Raw genomic sequence first — 16,161 nt, 5'->3', positions numbered from 1 at the left:
TTCTCCTGCCATTCCTCACTGAATATGTCGGACGTGATGATGTCACGACATTCAGGCGAGGAGGGAGGAGGATGCTGGGTTCCGGCGGGGGGTAATGGGGTATCTCTGTGCAGTAGAGGGTGAGGAATGGGGTATATCTTTGCAGTAGAGGGTGAGTAATGGGGTATCTGTGGAGTAGAGGGTGAGTAATGGGGTATCTGTGGAGTAGAGGGTAAGGAATGGGGTACCTGTGCAGTAGAGGGTGAGGAATGGGGGGAGGGGCAAGCAAGTATTTATGGGATAGACATTGAGAGTAGTAAGGAGGAATTTAACAAGAGTCAAGGGGGTGGAGAGGGAGGAAAGGGAAGCATAGCCGATAAGGAGAGGCCCTTTTTAAAGCAAAAAGAAATACCTAAGGGAGGCAATAGACTTAAGTGTATGCTTGCAAATGCAAGAGGCCTGACAGGTAAAATGGGGGAGTTAGAGCTTGTTATGAGCGTTTTGTCGCTATCCAATAATGATTGTGGAATCTCGATTTGTGTTTCCAACGCACAAATATTTATTCTGAAAAAGTAGCAGAATATATTCAAGCGAAATAATAATAAGTACAGCCGTTACTTATCGCAGGCGCTCTGGATCCAATGTACAGTCATTCAATCCTGAAGTCTGTGGTCAAGGTGACTGAACACTACATGGGAGCTACTGCTTATATGCAAACAGAGATACAGTGAAACAATGCAGGTGGTATAGCTTGCTTCTATTGGTCCAGGCATCAGGAGGGTCCAGGGGGTTACACATCATAGGCTGATTCAATCTAAGGAATCCAAAGGTGGGGGTCTCTCCAGGGAATGAGCTCTGTTCTTCCCGCCAAACTGCTCTGTTCTTCCCGCCACACTCCAATTACAATAAGTCCATTTGCATTTGACAGTTAATATCTGTCACGGGCACTAGGAGTCTTTGCCCAGGATATCACCAGATGATGATCTTACCAGAGTAGTGTGGGTTACACAGTGGTCCTCTGGTAGCAGGGTGACTAGCGGAACATATGACTCAGCAGATGGTGAGAGGATGCAAATAGAAAAGTCAATGACTAGCAGCAATCTGGTTAATGATTAGGTAGAGATGAACACGAGGATCTTGATGGACGTGAAGAAGTACAGGAAGGTAACAGGGAAGTCAGTGGTCTGCGTACAGCAAGTTGTACCACTGCTTATGGTAAAGAGACTTGTCCAGGTGCAGGTAGGTAGCGGGGAAGTTAGTGGTCTGCTTATAGCAAGTTGTACCACTGCTTATGGTGAGAGGACTTGTCCAGGTGCAGGTAGGTAGCGGGGAAGTCAGTGGTCTGCGTATAGCAAGTTGTACCACTGCTTATGGTGAGAGGACTTGTCCAGGTGCAGGTAGGTAGCGGGGAAGTCAGTAGTCTGCGTATAGCAAGTTGTACCACTGCTTATGGTGAGAGGACTTGTTCCAGGTGCAGGTAGGTAACGGGGAAGTCAGTGGTCTGCGTGCGTACAGCAAGTTGTACCACTGCTATAGGTGGGGATAGGTACAGGTGTCGATGAGTGGAAACATAGAATGTAGACACTGAGAGCACAAGGAACTTGATCCCAAACAATATGCACAAGTCTATGTTGGTGTGGCAGGCGCTGCTTGACAGAGACAAATTCACTACTGGAATCCAGGCTAATAGCAGAAGGTCAATTAGCATATGTATCTCACTACTGAACAAAGAGGTAAACCTCCCAGCAGCCACAGTCCAAGCGGATATGCAGTAAACGAATACAGTCAATAGAAAGTAAGCATACCGCGGTTCAGTTGAGCAGGCTGTCCACGAGAGAATACAGGAACAGCTGAGCGGCTGCACGCCAGCACGAGTAAAGAAACCACAGGTGAGTGGTAGCGGTAATCAGGGTCCGGGTCAGCACACAGGCAGAGAACTTGACACGGATAGAACAACGATGAGCAATGCAGGAATCACTGGAGATAGCGAACACGAGTAGAACACTGGAGGTAATAGCGGACTGGAAGCCGCAGATGATTAGAGCAGGAATCAGCAGGGAACTGAAGACATAGTAGAACACAGGAGACTTGAAGCGGTCTGGAAACCGACAATGAGTTGAGCAGGAATCAGCAGGAAGCTGAAGACATAGTAGAACACAGGAGACTTGAAGCGGTCTGGAAACCGGCAATGAGTTGAGCAGGAATCAGCAGGAAGCTGAAGACACGGAGAAGTACACAGGAACACCTTCAGAGACTCACAGGGAATGAGACTCCAAGATCAGGCAATGAGGTAATGAACACAGGTGCTTTAAATAGGGAGCGTTGCCTGATCAACCAATTAACTGAAAGCAAAGGTCAGAAGAGTTCTTAGGAACTGCGAATGCGCAGACCATCAGGATGGCGGGCGGCCACGGTTCAGGATAGGTGCTGGCAGGAATACTGGAGAGCCACGCACCAGTGAAGAGGCACTCACGGTCCGGTGAGTGACAATATCATATTAAAGGTTTATTCCCTAACATCAATAACTAGAGTATGCAATGTGCGATCTCTTCGCCGAATGCACCGAACAGCTGCTGATGTGAAGGGGATTAATATGATATTAGACACGACACATTTCTTTTAACCTGAACCATATGTATCACTAATATGCATATAACTTATAATATTACACATAAACACTTCTATATTTTGACATAAATAACTATGTGTTGCAACTACCATTAATGTGTACTATTTTACAAATGTGTGTGTTGGTGCGAATGTATGTAAAAGCGTAAATGCTGTTGTTGCCACGTGTTGCGGCTGGGCACGCCCTTCCACGCCGTAGCGTGCTCTACGCATCTTTTCAGACAAAGACAACCAAGTTTGCTCAATTTTAATTGAAATGACTTTATCCAATTTGCTGACTTCGGCAGCTCCACCCTTTGATAGTGTAATAAACTATCACCTAATCACCGTTTCAAGTTCAGGATTATACAATACATCTTCACAGACCATGATCTCGGTATCTCTCACCACCCTTTCAGTCTCTTTCTCAGTGTTACTCCCAGAAGACTGTTTTCCACACTTCAACACAGTAGGAACACATTTGACACATAAACCAATTGCTAAGATGACACCCAGTATAAGGAGAAGGAGCTTACCTACACTAGCAACCATTTCCTTTACCCACTCCCCCAGAACAGAGAACCATTTCACAGGGTTCAGCCACGAGAACCAACCTGCCACCTTTTCCCCGACCTCATATAACGAAGAATTATGGTTCCTTCGAAATTCCCTTTTCAGTTGCAGAATTTCATCCATCTTCCGGTCTATAACCTCCTTAGGGTCATCCGTATTATTGGTGATGTACGTGCAACATTTGACACCAAACTGGGTGGCCAGTGTCACACAGTACCCACCAGTAATAGAGGTGAGATAATTTAGTACCAGTCTATGTTGCACCAACTCCTTTTTGTACGCTTGTAGCTCCCTTCCAGTATTCCTGAAAGTGTCATCATACATCTCGGTGATATTATCTATCAATTTAGCTAGGTCTTGGATATATTTAAAGTTTAACGTTCCCCGAGCGGTCCTGGTGAGATCTAGAGCAAATACAAAAGTGGAAGCTGCTCAAATCAATTTATAGGTCATAACAGGTGCTTGAAAGGGTGGGGTTATCCTGCAAGGAACATACACACAACATTTTTTCCCCCAGCACACTGCTATAGCCAGCAACAGATCTGCCATTTCTACTGTAGATAAAAATGCAAAAGTCTTTGTTGCACACATTTGCAAATGTATGTTTAAGCCATCCGCCACGCCAAGGCGCTATTCCTGAAAGTGTCATCATACATCTCGGTGATATTATCTATCAATTTAGCTAGGTCTTGGATATATTTAAAGTTTAACGTTCCCCGAGCGGTCCTGGTGAGATCTAGAGCAACCATAACTTGAAACCCAGCAGTTTCACTAATCAACTTTGTAGCTATGGGTTCCTCCCCAGGAATCATATTTCTCTTGACACTGTGTTCATACTGTGTGTGTATGTATGGTGGTGATGTAGTCTTGTGAATACCAACCATTTCCTCATGAGTAATAGTCATGATTTCAGGAACCAGTTTAGCTAAGAAACACAAACCCTTGGAACTCGGAGTCACCCAGGAATAAGCTTTGCTCCCACAAACAAAGTACACATCATCAGGGAGAACATAAGGAACAGTATGCCCATTAATTATATCACACAGAGTTTTGATAAAACTACCCAAGCCTAGTGTCTCCATTTTCTCAAGACACGTGTCAGCATGGATGACATTCTTACAATTATCTATAGAGACTTTTCCAATGGATACTTTCTTATGTTTGGTTATGCGCCCTAATTTGTGACTTCCATCAACATTCCTGCCTATTGGTGACCTTGTAAGTCTCCCTCTAAAATGATAGTGGCGAGCCATTGTCTGATCTGATAGGTCAGCTTCCCAATTTTCCAGACGCTTTGCATGAGAGATGTTTAGGCACAGTAAGGATCTGTCTAATGAGTATTGTGAAAGCTTCAGACTAGGGGACCTAGTGTTATTGTACCTCCCTTCTATGGGCCTCCCTCCCTTCAATTCTAGTACCTCAGAGATGTTTAGTGGGAATGGTACTAGTCCTATGTTATGCTGTCCCTGAGGCACATGTGAGCACACCCAGAACTCAGTTTGATTTAGAACCTTACCCACTAAGGAGTGATAATCCTCCAGAGGATGCCCACCCATGTCCAGGGTACTAGTGGACTGGCATCGCTGGATGCACGTTTCTTCAACTAGGGAATCACAGAACTTACAGATACAATACTCATCAGACAATAGCCCCTCACACTGTCTCCGAGTTCCCGAGCCTTTTCATAACCCCTGGACCAAGCTTGATAATGGGCTGCTCTGGGTATTCTAATAACTCCATCTCATCCGTATCACTACCAGAACCTGCCTCTGTCTTCCATCCTCCTTCACAAAAATCGAGTGTCCTAGAAAAAGTAAAAACAAGGAAAATCCTGGAACAAAAGAAAAACAAAAACCGCCACTCCATCGCTGGAAAGATAGTTCTGAGGCAACGTCTCTGGTTCAGGTGTCTTGACTGCAGGCTTTAGGTCTCCCGGAACAGGTGTACGAGTGACAGATCAGTGTCGTCGGTTTCAGCTTTATTTCGCACTTTCTCAGGGTTACTGGCTCTCCTGCAGTGGGTGGAATGGACCCAAGTGTCTCTCTCTGCAACCTTCAGTGATGTGGTACTGGTCAGCAGCACTTGGTACGGGCATTCCCAATGGTCTGTTAAACAACCTGAACGTAAGAAATTGCGGATCATAACATAGTCCCCAGGTTCAACATCATGACAGTTCGTTTCTGGCATACCAGGTGACAGCATTTTGAGTTTTTGTTGTTGTTTCAGCTGTCTGCTCATTTTTATAAGATATTGCACAGTCACTTCATTATTACACTTTAAGTCGTCTTGCGGACTCACGATCAAATGAGGTTGTCGGGCCAAACAGTATCTCAAAGGGGACAGATTAAGAGAAGGTCTAGGAGTGGTTCGGATGCTATGGAGGACTAGTGGCAAAGCTTCAGGCCACGCCAACCCAGTTTCAGCCATTACCTTACCAAGCTTGTTCTTAATAGTACCATTTACTTTTTCCACCTTACCACTGGCTTGTGGTCGGTAAGGGGTGTGAAGTCTGCTACTGATTCCCATGAGCTTACACATATTTTGGAAGATATCACCAGTAAAGTGGGTACCCCTATCACTTTAAATGATTCTAGGGATACCGAACCTACACACAAAATCTTTTCTTTGCAGTGAACACAGCAATATTAGTGGCTGCCGGATATGCTTCTACCCAACCGGAAAACACATCAATACATACTAACACATACTTTATATTCCTGCAAGGTGGTAATTGGATATAGTCAATTTGTATTACCTGAAAAGGTCCGTCTGTAGGAGGGATGTGGGATGGCTCAGTTGGAATAGTTTTCCCGACATTTTTTCTCAAACAAGTAAGACATGACATTGCTTTCTTACCAGCCTGAGAGAAAAATCCAGGAGCACACCAGTATGCTCTCACCAGTTTGCACATACCTTCTTTACCCAGGTGAGTCAGACCGTGTGCTGCTTCAGCCAGGCTTGGATAGTACGTTTGGGCTTACCTTGTCCATCCCTCCAGAGTCCTGAGGACTCTTGACCACATCCCTTCGCCTTCCAGACCGCCTTTTCCTGCAGGGAACACAAATCTTGCATTTCAATTAATTTCTGCATGTCTAATGTCTGAAAAACCATCATAGTCGATACAGTCATAGGTTGCCCTGCTGCCCATTTAGCAGCTTCGTCCGCCCTGTTATTGCCCAATGACACCGGGTCTTCTTCAAAGGTATGGGCTTTGCACTTTATGACGGCTACTGTTCTGGGTAACTGTATCGCTGTCAGAAGTCCTTTTATGTGTTGTGAGTGTGCCACTGGCGTACCTGCTGCTGTCGTAAAGTTTCTAAGACGCCAAAGGGCCCCAAAATCATGCACTACCCCAAAGGCGTACCTAGAGTCCGTATATATATTGGCTGATTTACCCTCTGCCAACTCACACGCTCTCCTTAATGCTACTAGTTCCGCCACTTGGGCTGAGTGAGGTGGGCCAAGGGGTTCAGCTTCTACCACATCCTGATCGTCTACAACAGCGTAAGCAGTACATAGCTCTCCCGTCTCTGTCTGTCTATGACAACTCCCGTCTGTATAAAACGTAAAATCTACATTTTCTAAGGGAGTGTCACGTATGTCGGGTCTTGCAGTAAAGGTCTGGTTCAGGTGTTCCATACAATCATGCGTATCAGTAATCTTGCCTAACTCATCATCAACCAGGGTCTCCTCACCTCCCACCCTTTGTGTCTCTAGAGACACATATGGAAGGTATGTAGCTGGATTTAAGGTGCTACATCGTTTGATGGTGATGTTTGAGGGTGCCATCAGAGCTATTTCCCACTTTGTGAATCTAGCTGAAGAAACATGTCTGGTTTGGGCTGAATTTAACAGAGCTGATACAGCATGGGGTGTATAGACAGTTGAATTATGTCCTAATACTACGTCCTCGCTCTTACTTACCAGAAGAGCAGTTGCTGCTACACTTCTGAGACATGTTGGGAGTGCCACAGTGTCCAATTGTGCACTGTAGTATGCTACCGGTCTGCTAGCGTCACCATGTTTCTGTGTGAGGACACCTGCTGCACAACCATCAGCTTCCGTACAGTACAGCTCAAAAGGCTTTTCATAATCAGGTATCCCCAATGCAGGTGCTCTAGTCAGACTATCTTTTAGATTAAATAATGCTTGCTCTGACTCTTCTGTGTGTACCACACGTTCTGGTTTTGAGGAAGAGACTAGTTCCTGCAATGGTAATGCCAGAATAGAAAAACCTGGGATCCAGGATCTACAGTATCCACACATCCCCAGGAAGGTACGAATCTGCTTCCGGCTCTGCGGCAGAGTCATGTGTTGTATAGCCTCAATCCTGTTGGTTGTCAGGTGTCTTAGCCCCTTGGTGAGGCAGTGTCCTAAGTATTTGACCTTAGTCTGACATGGCTGTAATTTATCCTTTGCCACCTTGTGCCCTGTTTGTGTAAGGTGAAGCAACAACAATTTAGTATCATGTAAACATGACATAAAAGAATCAGAGCACAGCAACAAATCGTCCACATATTGAATTAGAACAGACCCATTGCGGGGTTGAAAGGATTGCAAACAGTCATGTAAGGCTTGGGAGAAAAAACTGGGGCTGTCAATGAACCCCTGGGGAAGTCTGGTCCATGTGAATGCAAAAAGGTATTGGCAGTCAGGGTGAAGAGGGACTGAGAAGAAAGCAGAACATAGGTCAATGACAGTAAAATGACTAGCAGACGGTGGAATCTGCATGAGGATGACAGCTGGATTTGGCACTACGGGGAATTGGCTCTCAATAACTTTATTAATTCCCCTTAAGTCCTGAACTAATCTATAGCCCCTCCCCCCACTCTTCTTCACAGCGAAAATGGGACTATTTGCTGTGCTGGATGTACGAAGTAAAATGCCTTGTTGCAACAGCCTCTCAATAACAGGATATACCCCCAATTCCACCTCCGGTTTCAATGGATACTGTGGGATTTTTGGAGCTATCCTACCACTTTTTAGATTTACCATGACAGGGGCTACGTTTGCCATTAGTCCAGTGTCCTGTCCATCTCTGGTCCATAGTGAACCTGGTGTTTCCAGCAACATCCCCTTTACTTGAGATGGACTTTGTTCTATAACAGTAGAGTGTAACATTAACCTTTGAGGGGTGTCCAATATATCCTGTACCTCATGCGCGACCTTCTCTGGTATGTCTAAGAACACACCATCTGAAGTACAGTATATGACACATCCCATTTTACATAACAAGTCTCTCCCTAGCAAGTTAGTAGGATCCGCTGCAGCTAAGAGAAACGAATGCTTAATATGCAGGGGCCCGATAATAACTTCAGCAGGTTTAGTTAGAGGATAATGTAACACTCCTCCTGTTACCCCCAGAGCTGGAATAGTTTTACTGGTCACCTGTAGATTAAAAGGAGAGGTTATCACCGATCTGGTCGCCCCTGTATCTACAAGAAAAGTTTGCTTCCTACCAGCTATGTCAACTATCATTGTTGGTTCTTCTCTCTGACTCTCAGTTAACCTCACTGACTGTAGACTACAGGTATGACCTGACCCCTAGCGCTGACTATTGCTTTCCGGCGCAGCATTTGCTGCTGTAATATGCGCGGGCAGGTGTGAGTCTTCTAGTCTATGTGAATCCCTCCTTGGACGATATCTATGCGACCCTTCATTAGGATTATATCTTCCCTTAGTACAATCTTTCCTCATATGTCCTTCTTCTATGCAATTATAACATCTCAACATTCTGCGTTTCCTGTTATGTGGGTTATAGGCTGGTGGTCGTGTATGCATTCCCTCTAATGCCTGTATACTCACCGTCATCAACTTGTCACTCTTTTCTTACCTTTTCCTAAAGATATTATTATCATGCACCACAGCAGACTCCCTAAGGGAATCTACCGTGATGCCTCTCCAATTAGGTAATGAGGTTTGTACTCTGGTTTTTAAATTTTCCCTAAGACCATCCATTAGTACTCCTACAGCTACTTCCCTGTGATGTGGGTCCTCACCTATGTTTGATATCCCAGTGAACCGTGTTATCGCTGCTATAGCTCTACTAAAGTAATCTGATGCTGTTTCACTATCTTTTTGTTTTATGGTGAAAATCTTACTCCAATTCGCTACTACTGGAAAATAGATGGCTAAATGTTTGACAATCTGTTCTATATTCTCTTGATTAATCTCATCTGTCAAGGTGTCGTCTTCCTCCAACGAACAATATTTAATAAATTGTTGTACGTTAGTATTGGGATGAAGACACTCCCTCAACACTACACGCCAATCCTTATCGGTTGGTTCGTGTGCATTTCCCAAGTCTTTAACAAACTTCTGACACTTAGCCAACTCTTTTCTAGGATCTGGGAATTCAGTCATAATGGAACGTAATTCTGATCTAGTCCAGGGACAATGCATTGTAACATTTCTTAAAGGAACTACACCATCCTTATCCGGCTTCCCATTGGGAACGGATATTGTGCAGACTGGATACGTACCCACTGGTTCACTATCTTTAGGGTTAGCTACTACAGTACTTTGAATATTGTCTCTCCTAGTGGTCACACTACTCTCACCTATCTCAGCCATTGCCCCTTTTCCATACTTACGCTGAACCTCTAACATATTAACAGCATGGGCAATGGCTGAAATTACCGTGGGTTCATCCTCTTCTTTAGAAACACTTGCTTTAAACTGACTTAAAATAGGATATAACTTAGCAATTTCCTTTTTTTCATTTTTAACAACGGCTGTACTTACCATCACCCCCCCCCCCCCCCCCCGACACATAGGGTGGCGGGGGCGCGCTTGCGCTGAGTTCTCCACGCTTCTCAACGGCTACTTCCGCCGTGCGCACGCTTTTTGCCACGCCTACTTCCGCTGTGCATTCGCTGCTCTGCCACGTGCTACCTTCCATCTGCCACAATTTCAAACAATCATTATGTTTATTCCTCACTTTCGTTGACTTAATCAACCATACTTTATCCTTTACAGTATTTAGGCAAGCTCTATTTAACAGGAGGTAGCAAGCGATTTCATTGAGCTTTTGATTTCACTGCTTTTTTGATTTCAAGTGCTGTTTTTGTTTAAAGTGTGGAGTTGGTTCCATTAAGGAGTTGAATCCAGGAAGGGGTTTAATCTGGTAAGTGGCTAGGAAAGGCTAGTACTAAAGTTCACTGTAGGCTATAAGAAGTTAGGTTAGCCATAATAAGATGAGTAGTAGCAGGCTTGATGATCTCACTCAATGCATATCTTGTCATATGTATGCACACTTGGAGCAAGTGTTCCAAGGTTTATACCTCTGTGAGAAATGTGAGCAATTGGTCTCTTTGGAAGCCCAGGTAACTGATCTAAAGCAGACCATTGCAACATTGAGAGACATTGCCAACCTGGAGCAGAGTTTACAGCTCACCATTGATGCGTTAGCTGAGCAGGGTGGAGCAGAGACAGAGGAGGATGCACAGGTAGGCAGCTGGGTAACAGTTACTAGGGGTAGCAGAGGGAGGAAGAGGCAGGCCAGTTCTGAGCTAGGCAATCCCAGCAGATTTGCCAGATTGGATGAAGATACTGTGGAAGGCAGTTCAGAATTGGTAGAGTTGGATGACACTGCTTCCTCTAGCAACCAGGGGAATGGTCTCTCCAGCACAGAGGGGACCAAAGTTACTCAGGGACCCAGGCAGATTGTGGTGGTAGGGGATTCAATTATTAGGAAGGTAGATAGGGCAATCTGTTACCGGGACCGTGCATGCCGAACAGTGTGTTGTCTCCCGGGTGCTCGGGCTCGGCATATTGCGGATCGGGTGGACAGATTGTTGGGAGGGGCTGGGAATGACCCAGCGGTTTTGGTGCATGTTGGCACCAATGACCGAGTTAGAGGAAGAAGGGGTGTCCTAAAGAATGATTTCAGGGACATAGGTCGCAAACTTAAGGCAAGGACATCCAAGGTAGTATTTTCGGAAATACTACCTGTGCCACGCGCTAGTCCAGGGAGGCAGCGGGAGATTAGGGAGGTTAATGCGTGGCTAAAAGATTGGTGTAGGAAGGAGGGTTTTGGATTCTTAGAGCACTGGGCTGATTTCTCGGTCAGTTGCCATCTTTATTGTCGTGATGGATTGCACCTGAATGAGGAGGGGGCTGCAGTGCTAGGGGAGAGGATGGTTAGAAGGTTGGAGGAGATTTTAAACTAGGCTCCGGGGGGGAGGGGCAAGCAAGTATTTATGGGATAGACATTGAGAGTAGTAAGGAGGAATTTAACAAGAGTAAAGGGGGTGGAGAGGGGGGAAAGGGAAGCATAGCCGATAAGGAGCGGCCCTTTTTAAAGCAAAAAGAAATACCTAAGGGAGGCAATAGACTTAAGTGTATGCTTGCAAATGCAAGAAGCCTGACAGGTAAAATGGGGGAGTTAGAACTAGTAGCAATGAATGAGCAGTATGATATTATAGGTATTACTGAGACCTGGTGGGATGATACACATGACTGGGCAGTCAACTTGGAAGGCTATTCTCTTTTCAGGAGGGATAGGGTAAATAAAAGGGGAGGAGGAGTATGTCTTTATATTAAGCCAGAATTAAAACCAAGTATTCAGGAAGTTATATATGAGAATATTAGTGGTAATATAGAGGCATTGTGGGTGGAAATATCCAGCGGAGGAAAAAGTTCAGAGAAGTTGCTGATAGGGATATGCTATAAACCGCCTGATATTAGTACGATTGAGGAAGCCCAACTTCTACAGCAAATTGAAAAGGCTACACAACTAGGTCAAATTTTAATTATGGGGGATTGATTGGACATTGATTGGAGTACTGAGACCTGCGGTACAGCTAAGGGAAATGGGTTTCTGAGCACGCTAAAAGACCATTACATGTCCCAATTAGTAGAGGAACCAACTAGAAACCAGACTATACTGGACCTAGTAATAACAAACAATGTAGACGTAATATCAAATATTCAAGTAAGGGAGTACTTGGGAAACAGTGATCATAATATGGTCTCATTTGAAATTAGTTCCCAGAAGCAACGATATAACGGATCAACTAGGGCTTTAAACTTTAGAAAGGCAAATCTTAATATGCTAAAGGAGTCTATAAAGAGCATAGACTGGGACAAAGCCTTTGAAGGAAAAAATACGGAAGAAAAGTGGGATGTCTTTAAAATGTTGTTGGAAACATACACGTATAAGTTCATTCCTATGTGAAATAAATGTAAAAGAATTAAGTCTAAACCAATGTGGCTAAATAAAAAGGTAAGGGAAGAAATGCAAAGGAAGAAGCGTGCATTTAAATTGTTTAAGTCTAATGGGTCAGAGGAGTCCTTCGTAGGTAGAAGGAATGTAATAAAACATGCAAAAAGGAAATTAGATTGGCTAAATTAGAAAATGAAAGGCACGTTGCAAAAGAAAGTAAGACAAACCCCAAAAAGTTTTTTAAGTATCTAAATGGCAAAAGGATTAAAAAAGTTAATATAGGACCCCTAAGAAGTGAGATGGGTGAATTGATAAATGATACTAAGGAAAAAGCAGAGGTATTAAACACTTTCTTTTCTTCAGTATTTAGGAACAAATGGTAGAAGTAATACATAAAAATGGAAATGAAACCATGCCATTAATTAATACTTGGTTGTCAGAGGAAGAAGTCCAAAGACGACTGAAGAAAATTAAGATAAATAAAGCTCCAGGTCCAGATGGCATACACCCAAGGGTCCTTATGGAATTAAACTCGAAAATAGCTAGACCACTATTCCTAATTTTCATAGATTCAATCTCATCAGGCTCAGTACCAAGGGACTGGCGAATAGCAGATGTGGTGTCGTTGTTTAAAAAGGGGACGAGATCACAATCAGGGAATTATAGACCTGTAAGCCTGACATCAATAGTGGGGAAATTACTGGAAGGTATTTTAAAGGATAGTATTCAGGATTACTTGGTACGCCATAAAATTATTAGTGGGAATCAACATGGATTTGTGAGGGATAGGTCATGTCAAACTAATCTAATTAGTTTTTACGAGGAAGTTAATGGAAATTTAGACCAGGGCAGCACAGTAGATGTGGTCTACTTAGATTTTGCAAAGGCCTTTGATACAGTGCCACACAAGAGGTTGGTTTACAAAATTAGGGAACTGGGTCTAGGAATCAACATTTGTACTTGGATCAAAAACTGGTTAGAAAAAAGGGAACAGAGAGTTGTGATAAATGGAACATTTTCTAATTGGTCAAAAGTCTTAAGTGGAGTACCCCAAGGTTCCATGCTGGGGCCACTCCTTTTTAATATATTCATTAATGACCTTGGTGATGGTTTAGAGAGTAAAGTTTCTATTTTTGCAGATGACACTAAACTCTGTAAGGTAATAAAATCAGAGCAAGATGTAGCTTCTCTACAGAGGGACTTAAATAAACTGGAGAATTGGGCAGCCAAATGGAATATGAGGTTTAACACAGATAAATGTAAGGTTATGCATTCAGGGATCAAAAACAAGAACGCAATCTATAAATTAAATGGAATTTATTTAGGAGAATCTATAATGGAAAAGGATTTGGAAGTGCTCGTAGACAGTAGACTTAGCAATAGTGCTCAATGTCAAGCAGCAGCTGCAAGGGCAAACAAAGTATTGGCATGCATAAAAAGGGGCATAGATCCAAGGGAAGACAGTGTAATTTTGCCACTGTATAAATCATTGGTAAGACCTCATCTTGAATATGCAGTAAAGTTCTGTGCACCACTCTATAAAAAAGATAATTTGGAACTAGAAAGGGTTCAGAGAAGGGCGACAAAATTGATAAAAGGGTATGGAGTCATTAAGTTGTGAGGAAAGGTTATCCAGTTTAGGCATGTTTACTTTAGAAAAGAGGCGTCTAAGGGGAGATATGATTACTATGTACAAATACATTAGGGGTCAATACAGAGAACTTTCATGGGAACTTTTTACCCCAAGGACTATACACAGGACACGTGGTCACCCCCTAAGGTTAGAGGAGAGGAAATTTCACAACCAGCAAAGGAAGGGGTTCTTTACAGTTAGGGCAGTCAATATATGGAATTCATTGCCAGGGAAGGTTGTGATGGCAGATTCAATAGATATGTTTAAGAAAGGGTTAGACAAATTTTTAGCGGAAAGGTGTATCCAGGGATACAACCATTAATTAAAATGTAGGATAGTAGTGGATATAGGATAAAAAAATAGGACTGCAATATTGAGTCTGGGGGGATTTTCACGATTTAAACAGATTGGCGGTTGCTTACTCTGGATGAATTTCAAATATAAGTGCAGGATCGCAGGAGATCCATAATAGGTTGATGTCAGGATTTCCCAGGTATGACCACGGAGAGGAGATAAGTGGTTTTAATGAGTTTATTAATAAACAGAGATGACAAGGTAACTCATGAGACAGTTCAAAATGCAGATGAGAAACAGGTAACTGCAATAGTAGATTTCAACAGGCAGCATAGAACTACAAGTACCAGGTATAATGGTTAAAGATGCAGGAGTCCAGGACACAGGTAACAGCAAATAGTGGATTTCAACAGGCAGCGTAGAACTACAAGTACCAGGTATAATGGTTGAAGATGCAGGAGTCCAGGACACAGGTAACAGCAAATAGTGGATTTCAACAGGCAGCGTAGAACTACAAGTACCAGGTATAATGGTTGAAGATGCAGGAGTCCAGGACACAGGTAACAGCAAATAGTGGATTTCAACGAAGAAATATGCAGGAGTCCAGATAGCAGATAGAAGCTGAGCACAGGGAATGCTCCTCAGAATGACCTGATGATCTGGCCCAGACTGTTTGAAGCAGGCAGGTATAAATAGGCCTCATGCAGCTGAAACCACTCCCAGTGATCAAGGAGAATAATCAAGTAGCACAGTGGCCCCTTTGGTGGGCAGTGGTACTACAAGTGGAAAGCATACCAAATCCAATAGAGTCACTGCAGACAGCAGCTGCAGAGTGCAAATCGTGACAGTACCCCCTCCTTAAAGGGCGGATTCCAGACGCCCAAATACTAGAAATGGTCAGAAAAGTCAGAGTCATAGTCCAGAATTGGGCATGTATTTGAGAAGTCTTCATGCAAGGACGGGAAGGGTATAGAAACCACACCACAGGGGAGTTGAGATCCAGGAGAATCTTTCTTCTTCTTCTTCCTCTTCACTTTCTTTTTATGGTTTTTAGAGGGTTGCTGGAAATGGAGTGAAGAAAACGATAATCTCAAAGTGGGAGTAGCTGGAGATAGAACATGTGGCATAGATGAAGCACTGGGAGTGAGAATAGCAGGTGCTGGTGTAAATTCTTTGATCACGGCCTCAGTAAAAAGCTGTAAATCAGACAGAATGGGATCTTGGGTTTCAATTAAGGGCTCTGCCCATTCCAGAGCTTCCCCTGTAAAGTTGGCCAACATGTAAAACACTTGCTTTCGTTGAGTATCAAGGAGGTTGGATACAGAGGGAAAATAGGATATACAGAATTTAATAAGAGCACGAAATTGCTGAATATCCCCATTGAAAGTAGGTGGTTGGAAGACCTGAACAGAAGGTGAATTCGAATTAGCATGAGACTCGGCCAGCTCGGGTTGAACATACATCCCTTGGGACTTGGGTAGGACCCCCTTGGCAGAAGACAATCCATACTGGGCAGATGACTTGGCAGGGCACCCGGATTGGGCGGCAGACTTGGGAGCAGGCCCGGACTGGGCCGCAGACTTGGGAGCAGGCCCAGACTGGGCGGCAGGCCTGGCAGGGACAGCACTTTGAGAAGCCTGAGGGCAGACAGCACTTTGAGAAGCCTGAGGGCAGACAGCACTTTGAGAAGCCTGAGGGCAGACAGCACTTTGAGAAGCCTGAGGGCAGACAGCACTTTGAGAAGCCTGAGGGCAGACAGCACTTTGAGAAGCCTGAGGGCAGACAGCACCAAGTGGCAACTCGGGCTGGACCGCATGGACTGGCAACTCGGGCTGGACCGCATGGACTGGCAACTCTTCTGGAGCAGACGGGAAGGGCAGCGCCCCCTCTGGAGCAGACGGGAAGGGCA

The 16,161-nt window shown here is 44.2% G+C and overlaps 1 long non-coding RNA gene across 1 annotated transcript in view; it reads left to right on the top strand.

Annotated features, from left to right (window-relative positions):
- LOC142101365 (uncharacterized) overlaps window positions 1-16,161 on the top strand; it is a 485,133-nt gene that overhangs the window by 64,901 nt on the left and 404,071 nt on the right. The window lies entirely within an intron of this gene.

The sequence above is a fragment of the Mixophyes fleayi genome, chromosome 9 (genome assembly GCF_038048845.1).
Source record: "Mixophyes fleayi isolate aMixFle1 chromosome 9, aMixFle1.hap1, whole genome shotgun sequence".
NCBI classification, from domain to species: domain Eukaryota; kingdom Metazoa; phylum Chordata; class Amphibia; order Anura; family Limnodynastidae; genus Mixophyes; species Mixophyes fleayi.
This window is presented reverse-complemented; position numbering and strand designations above follow the sequence as displayed.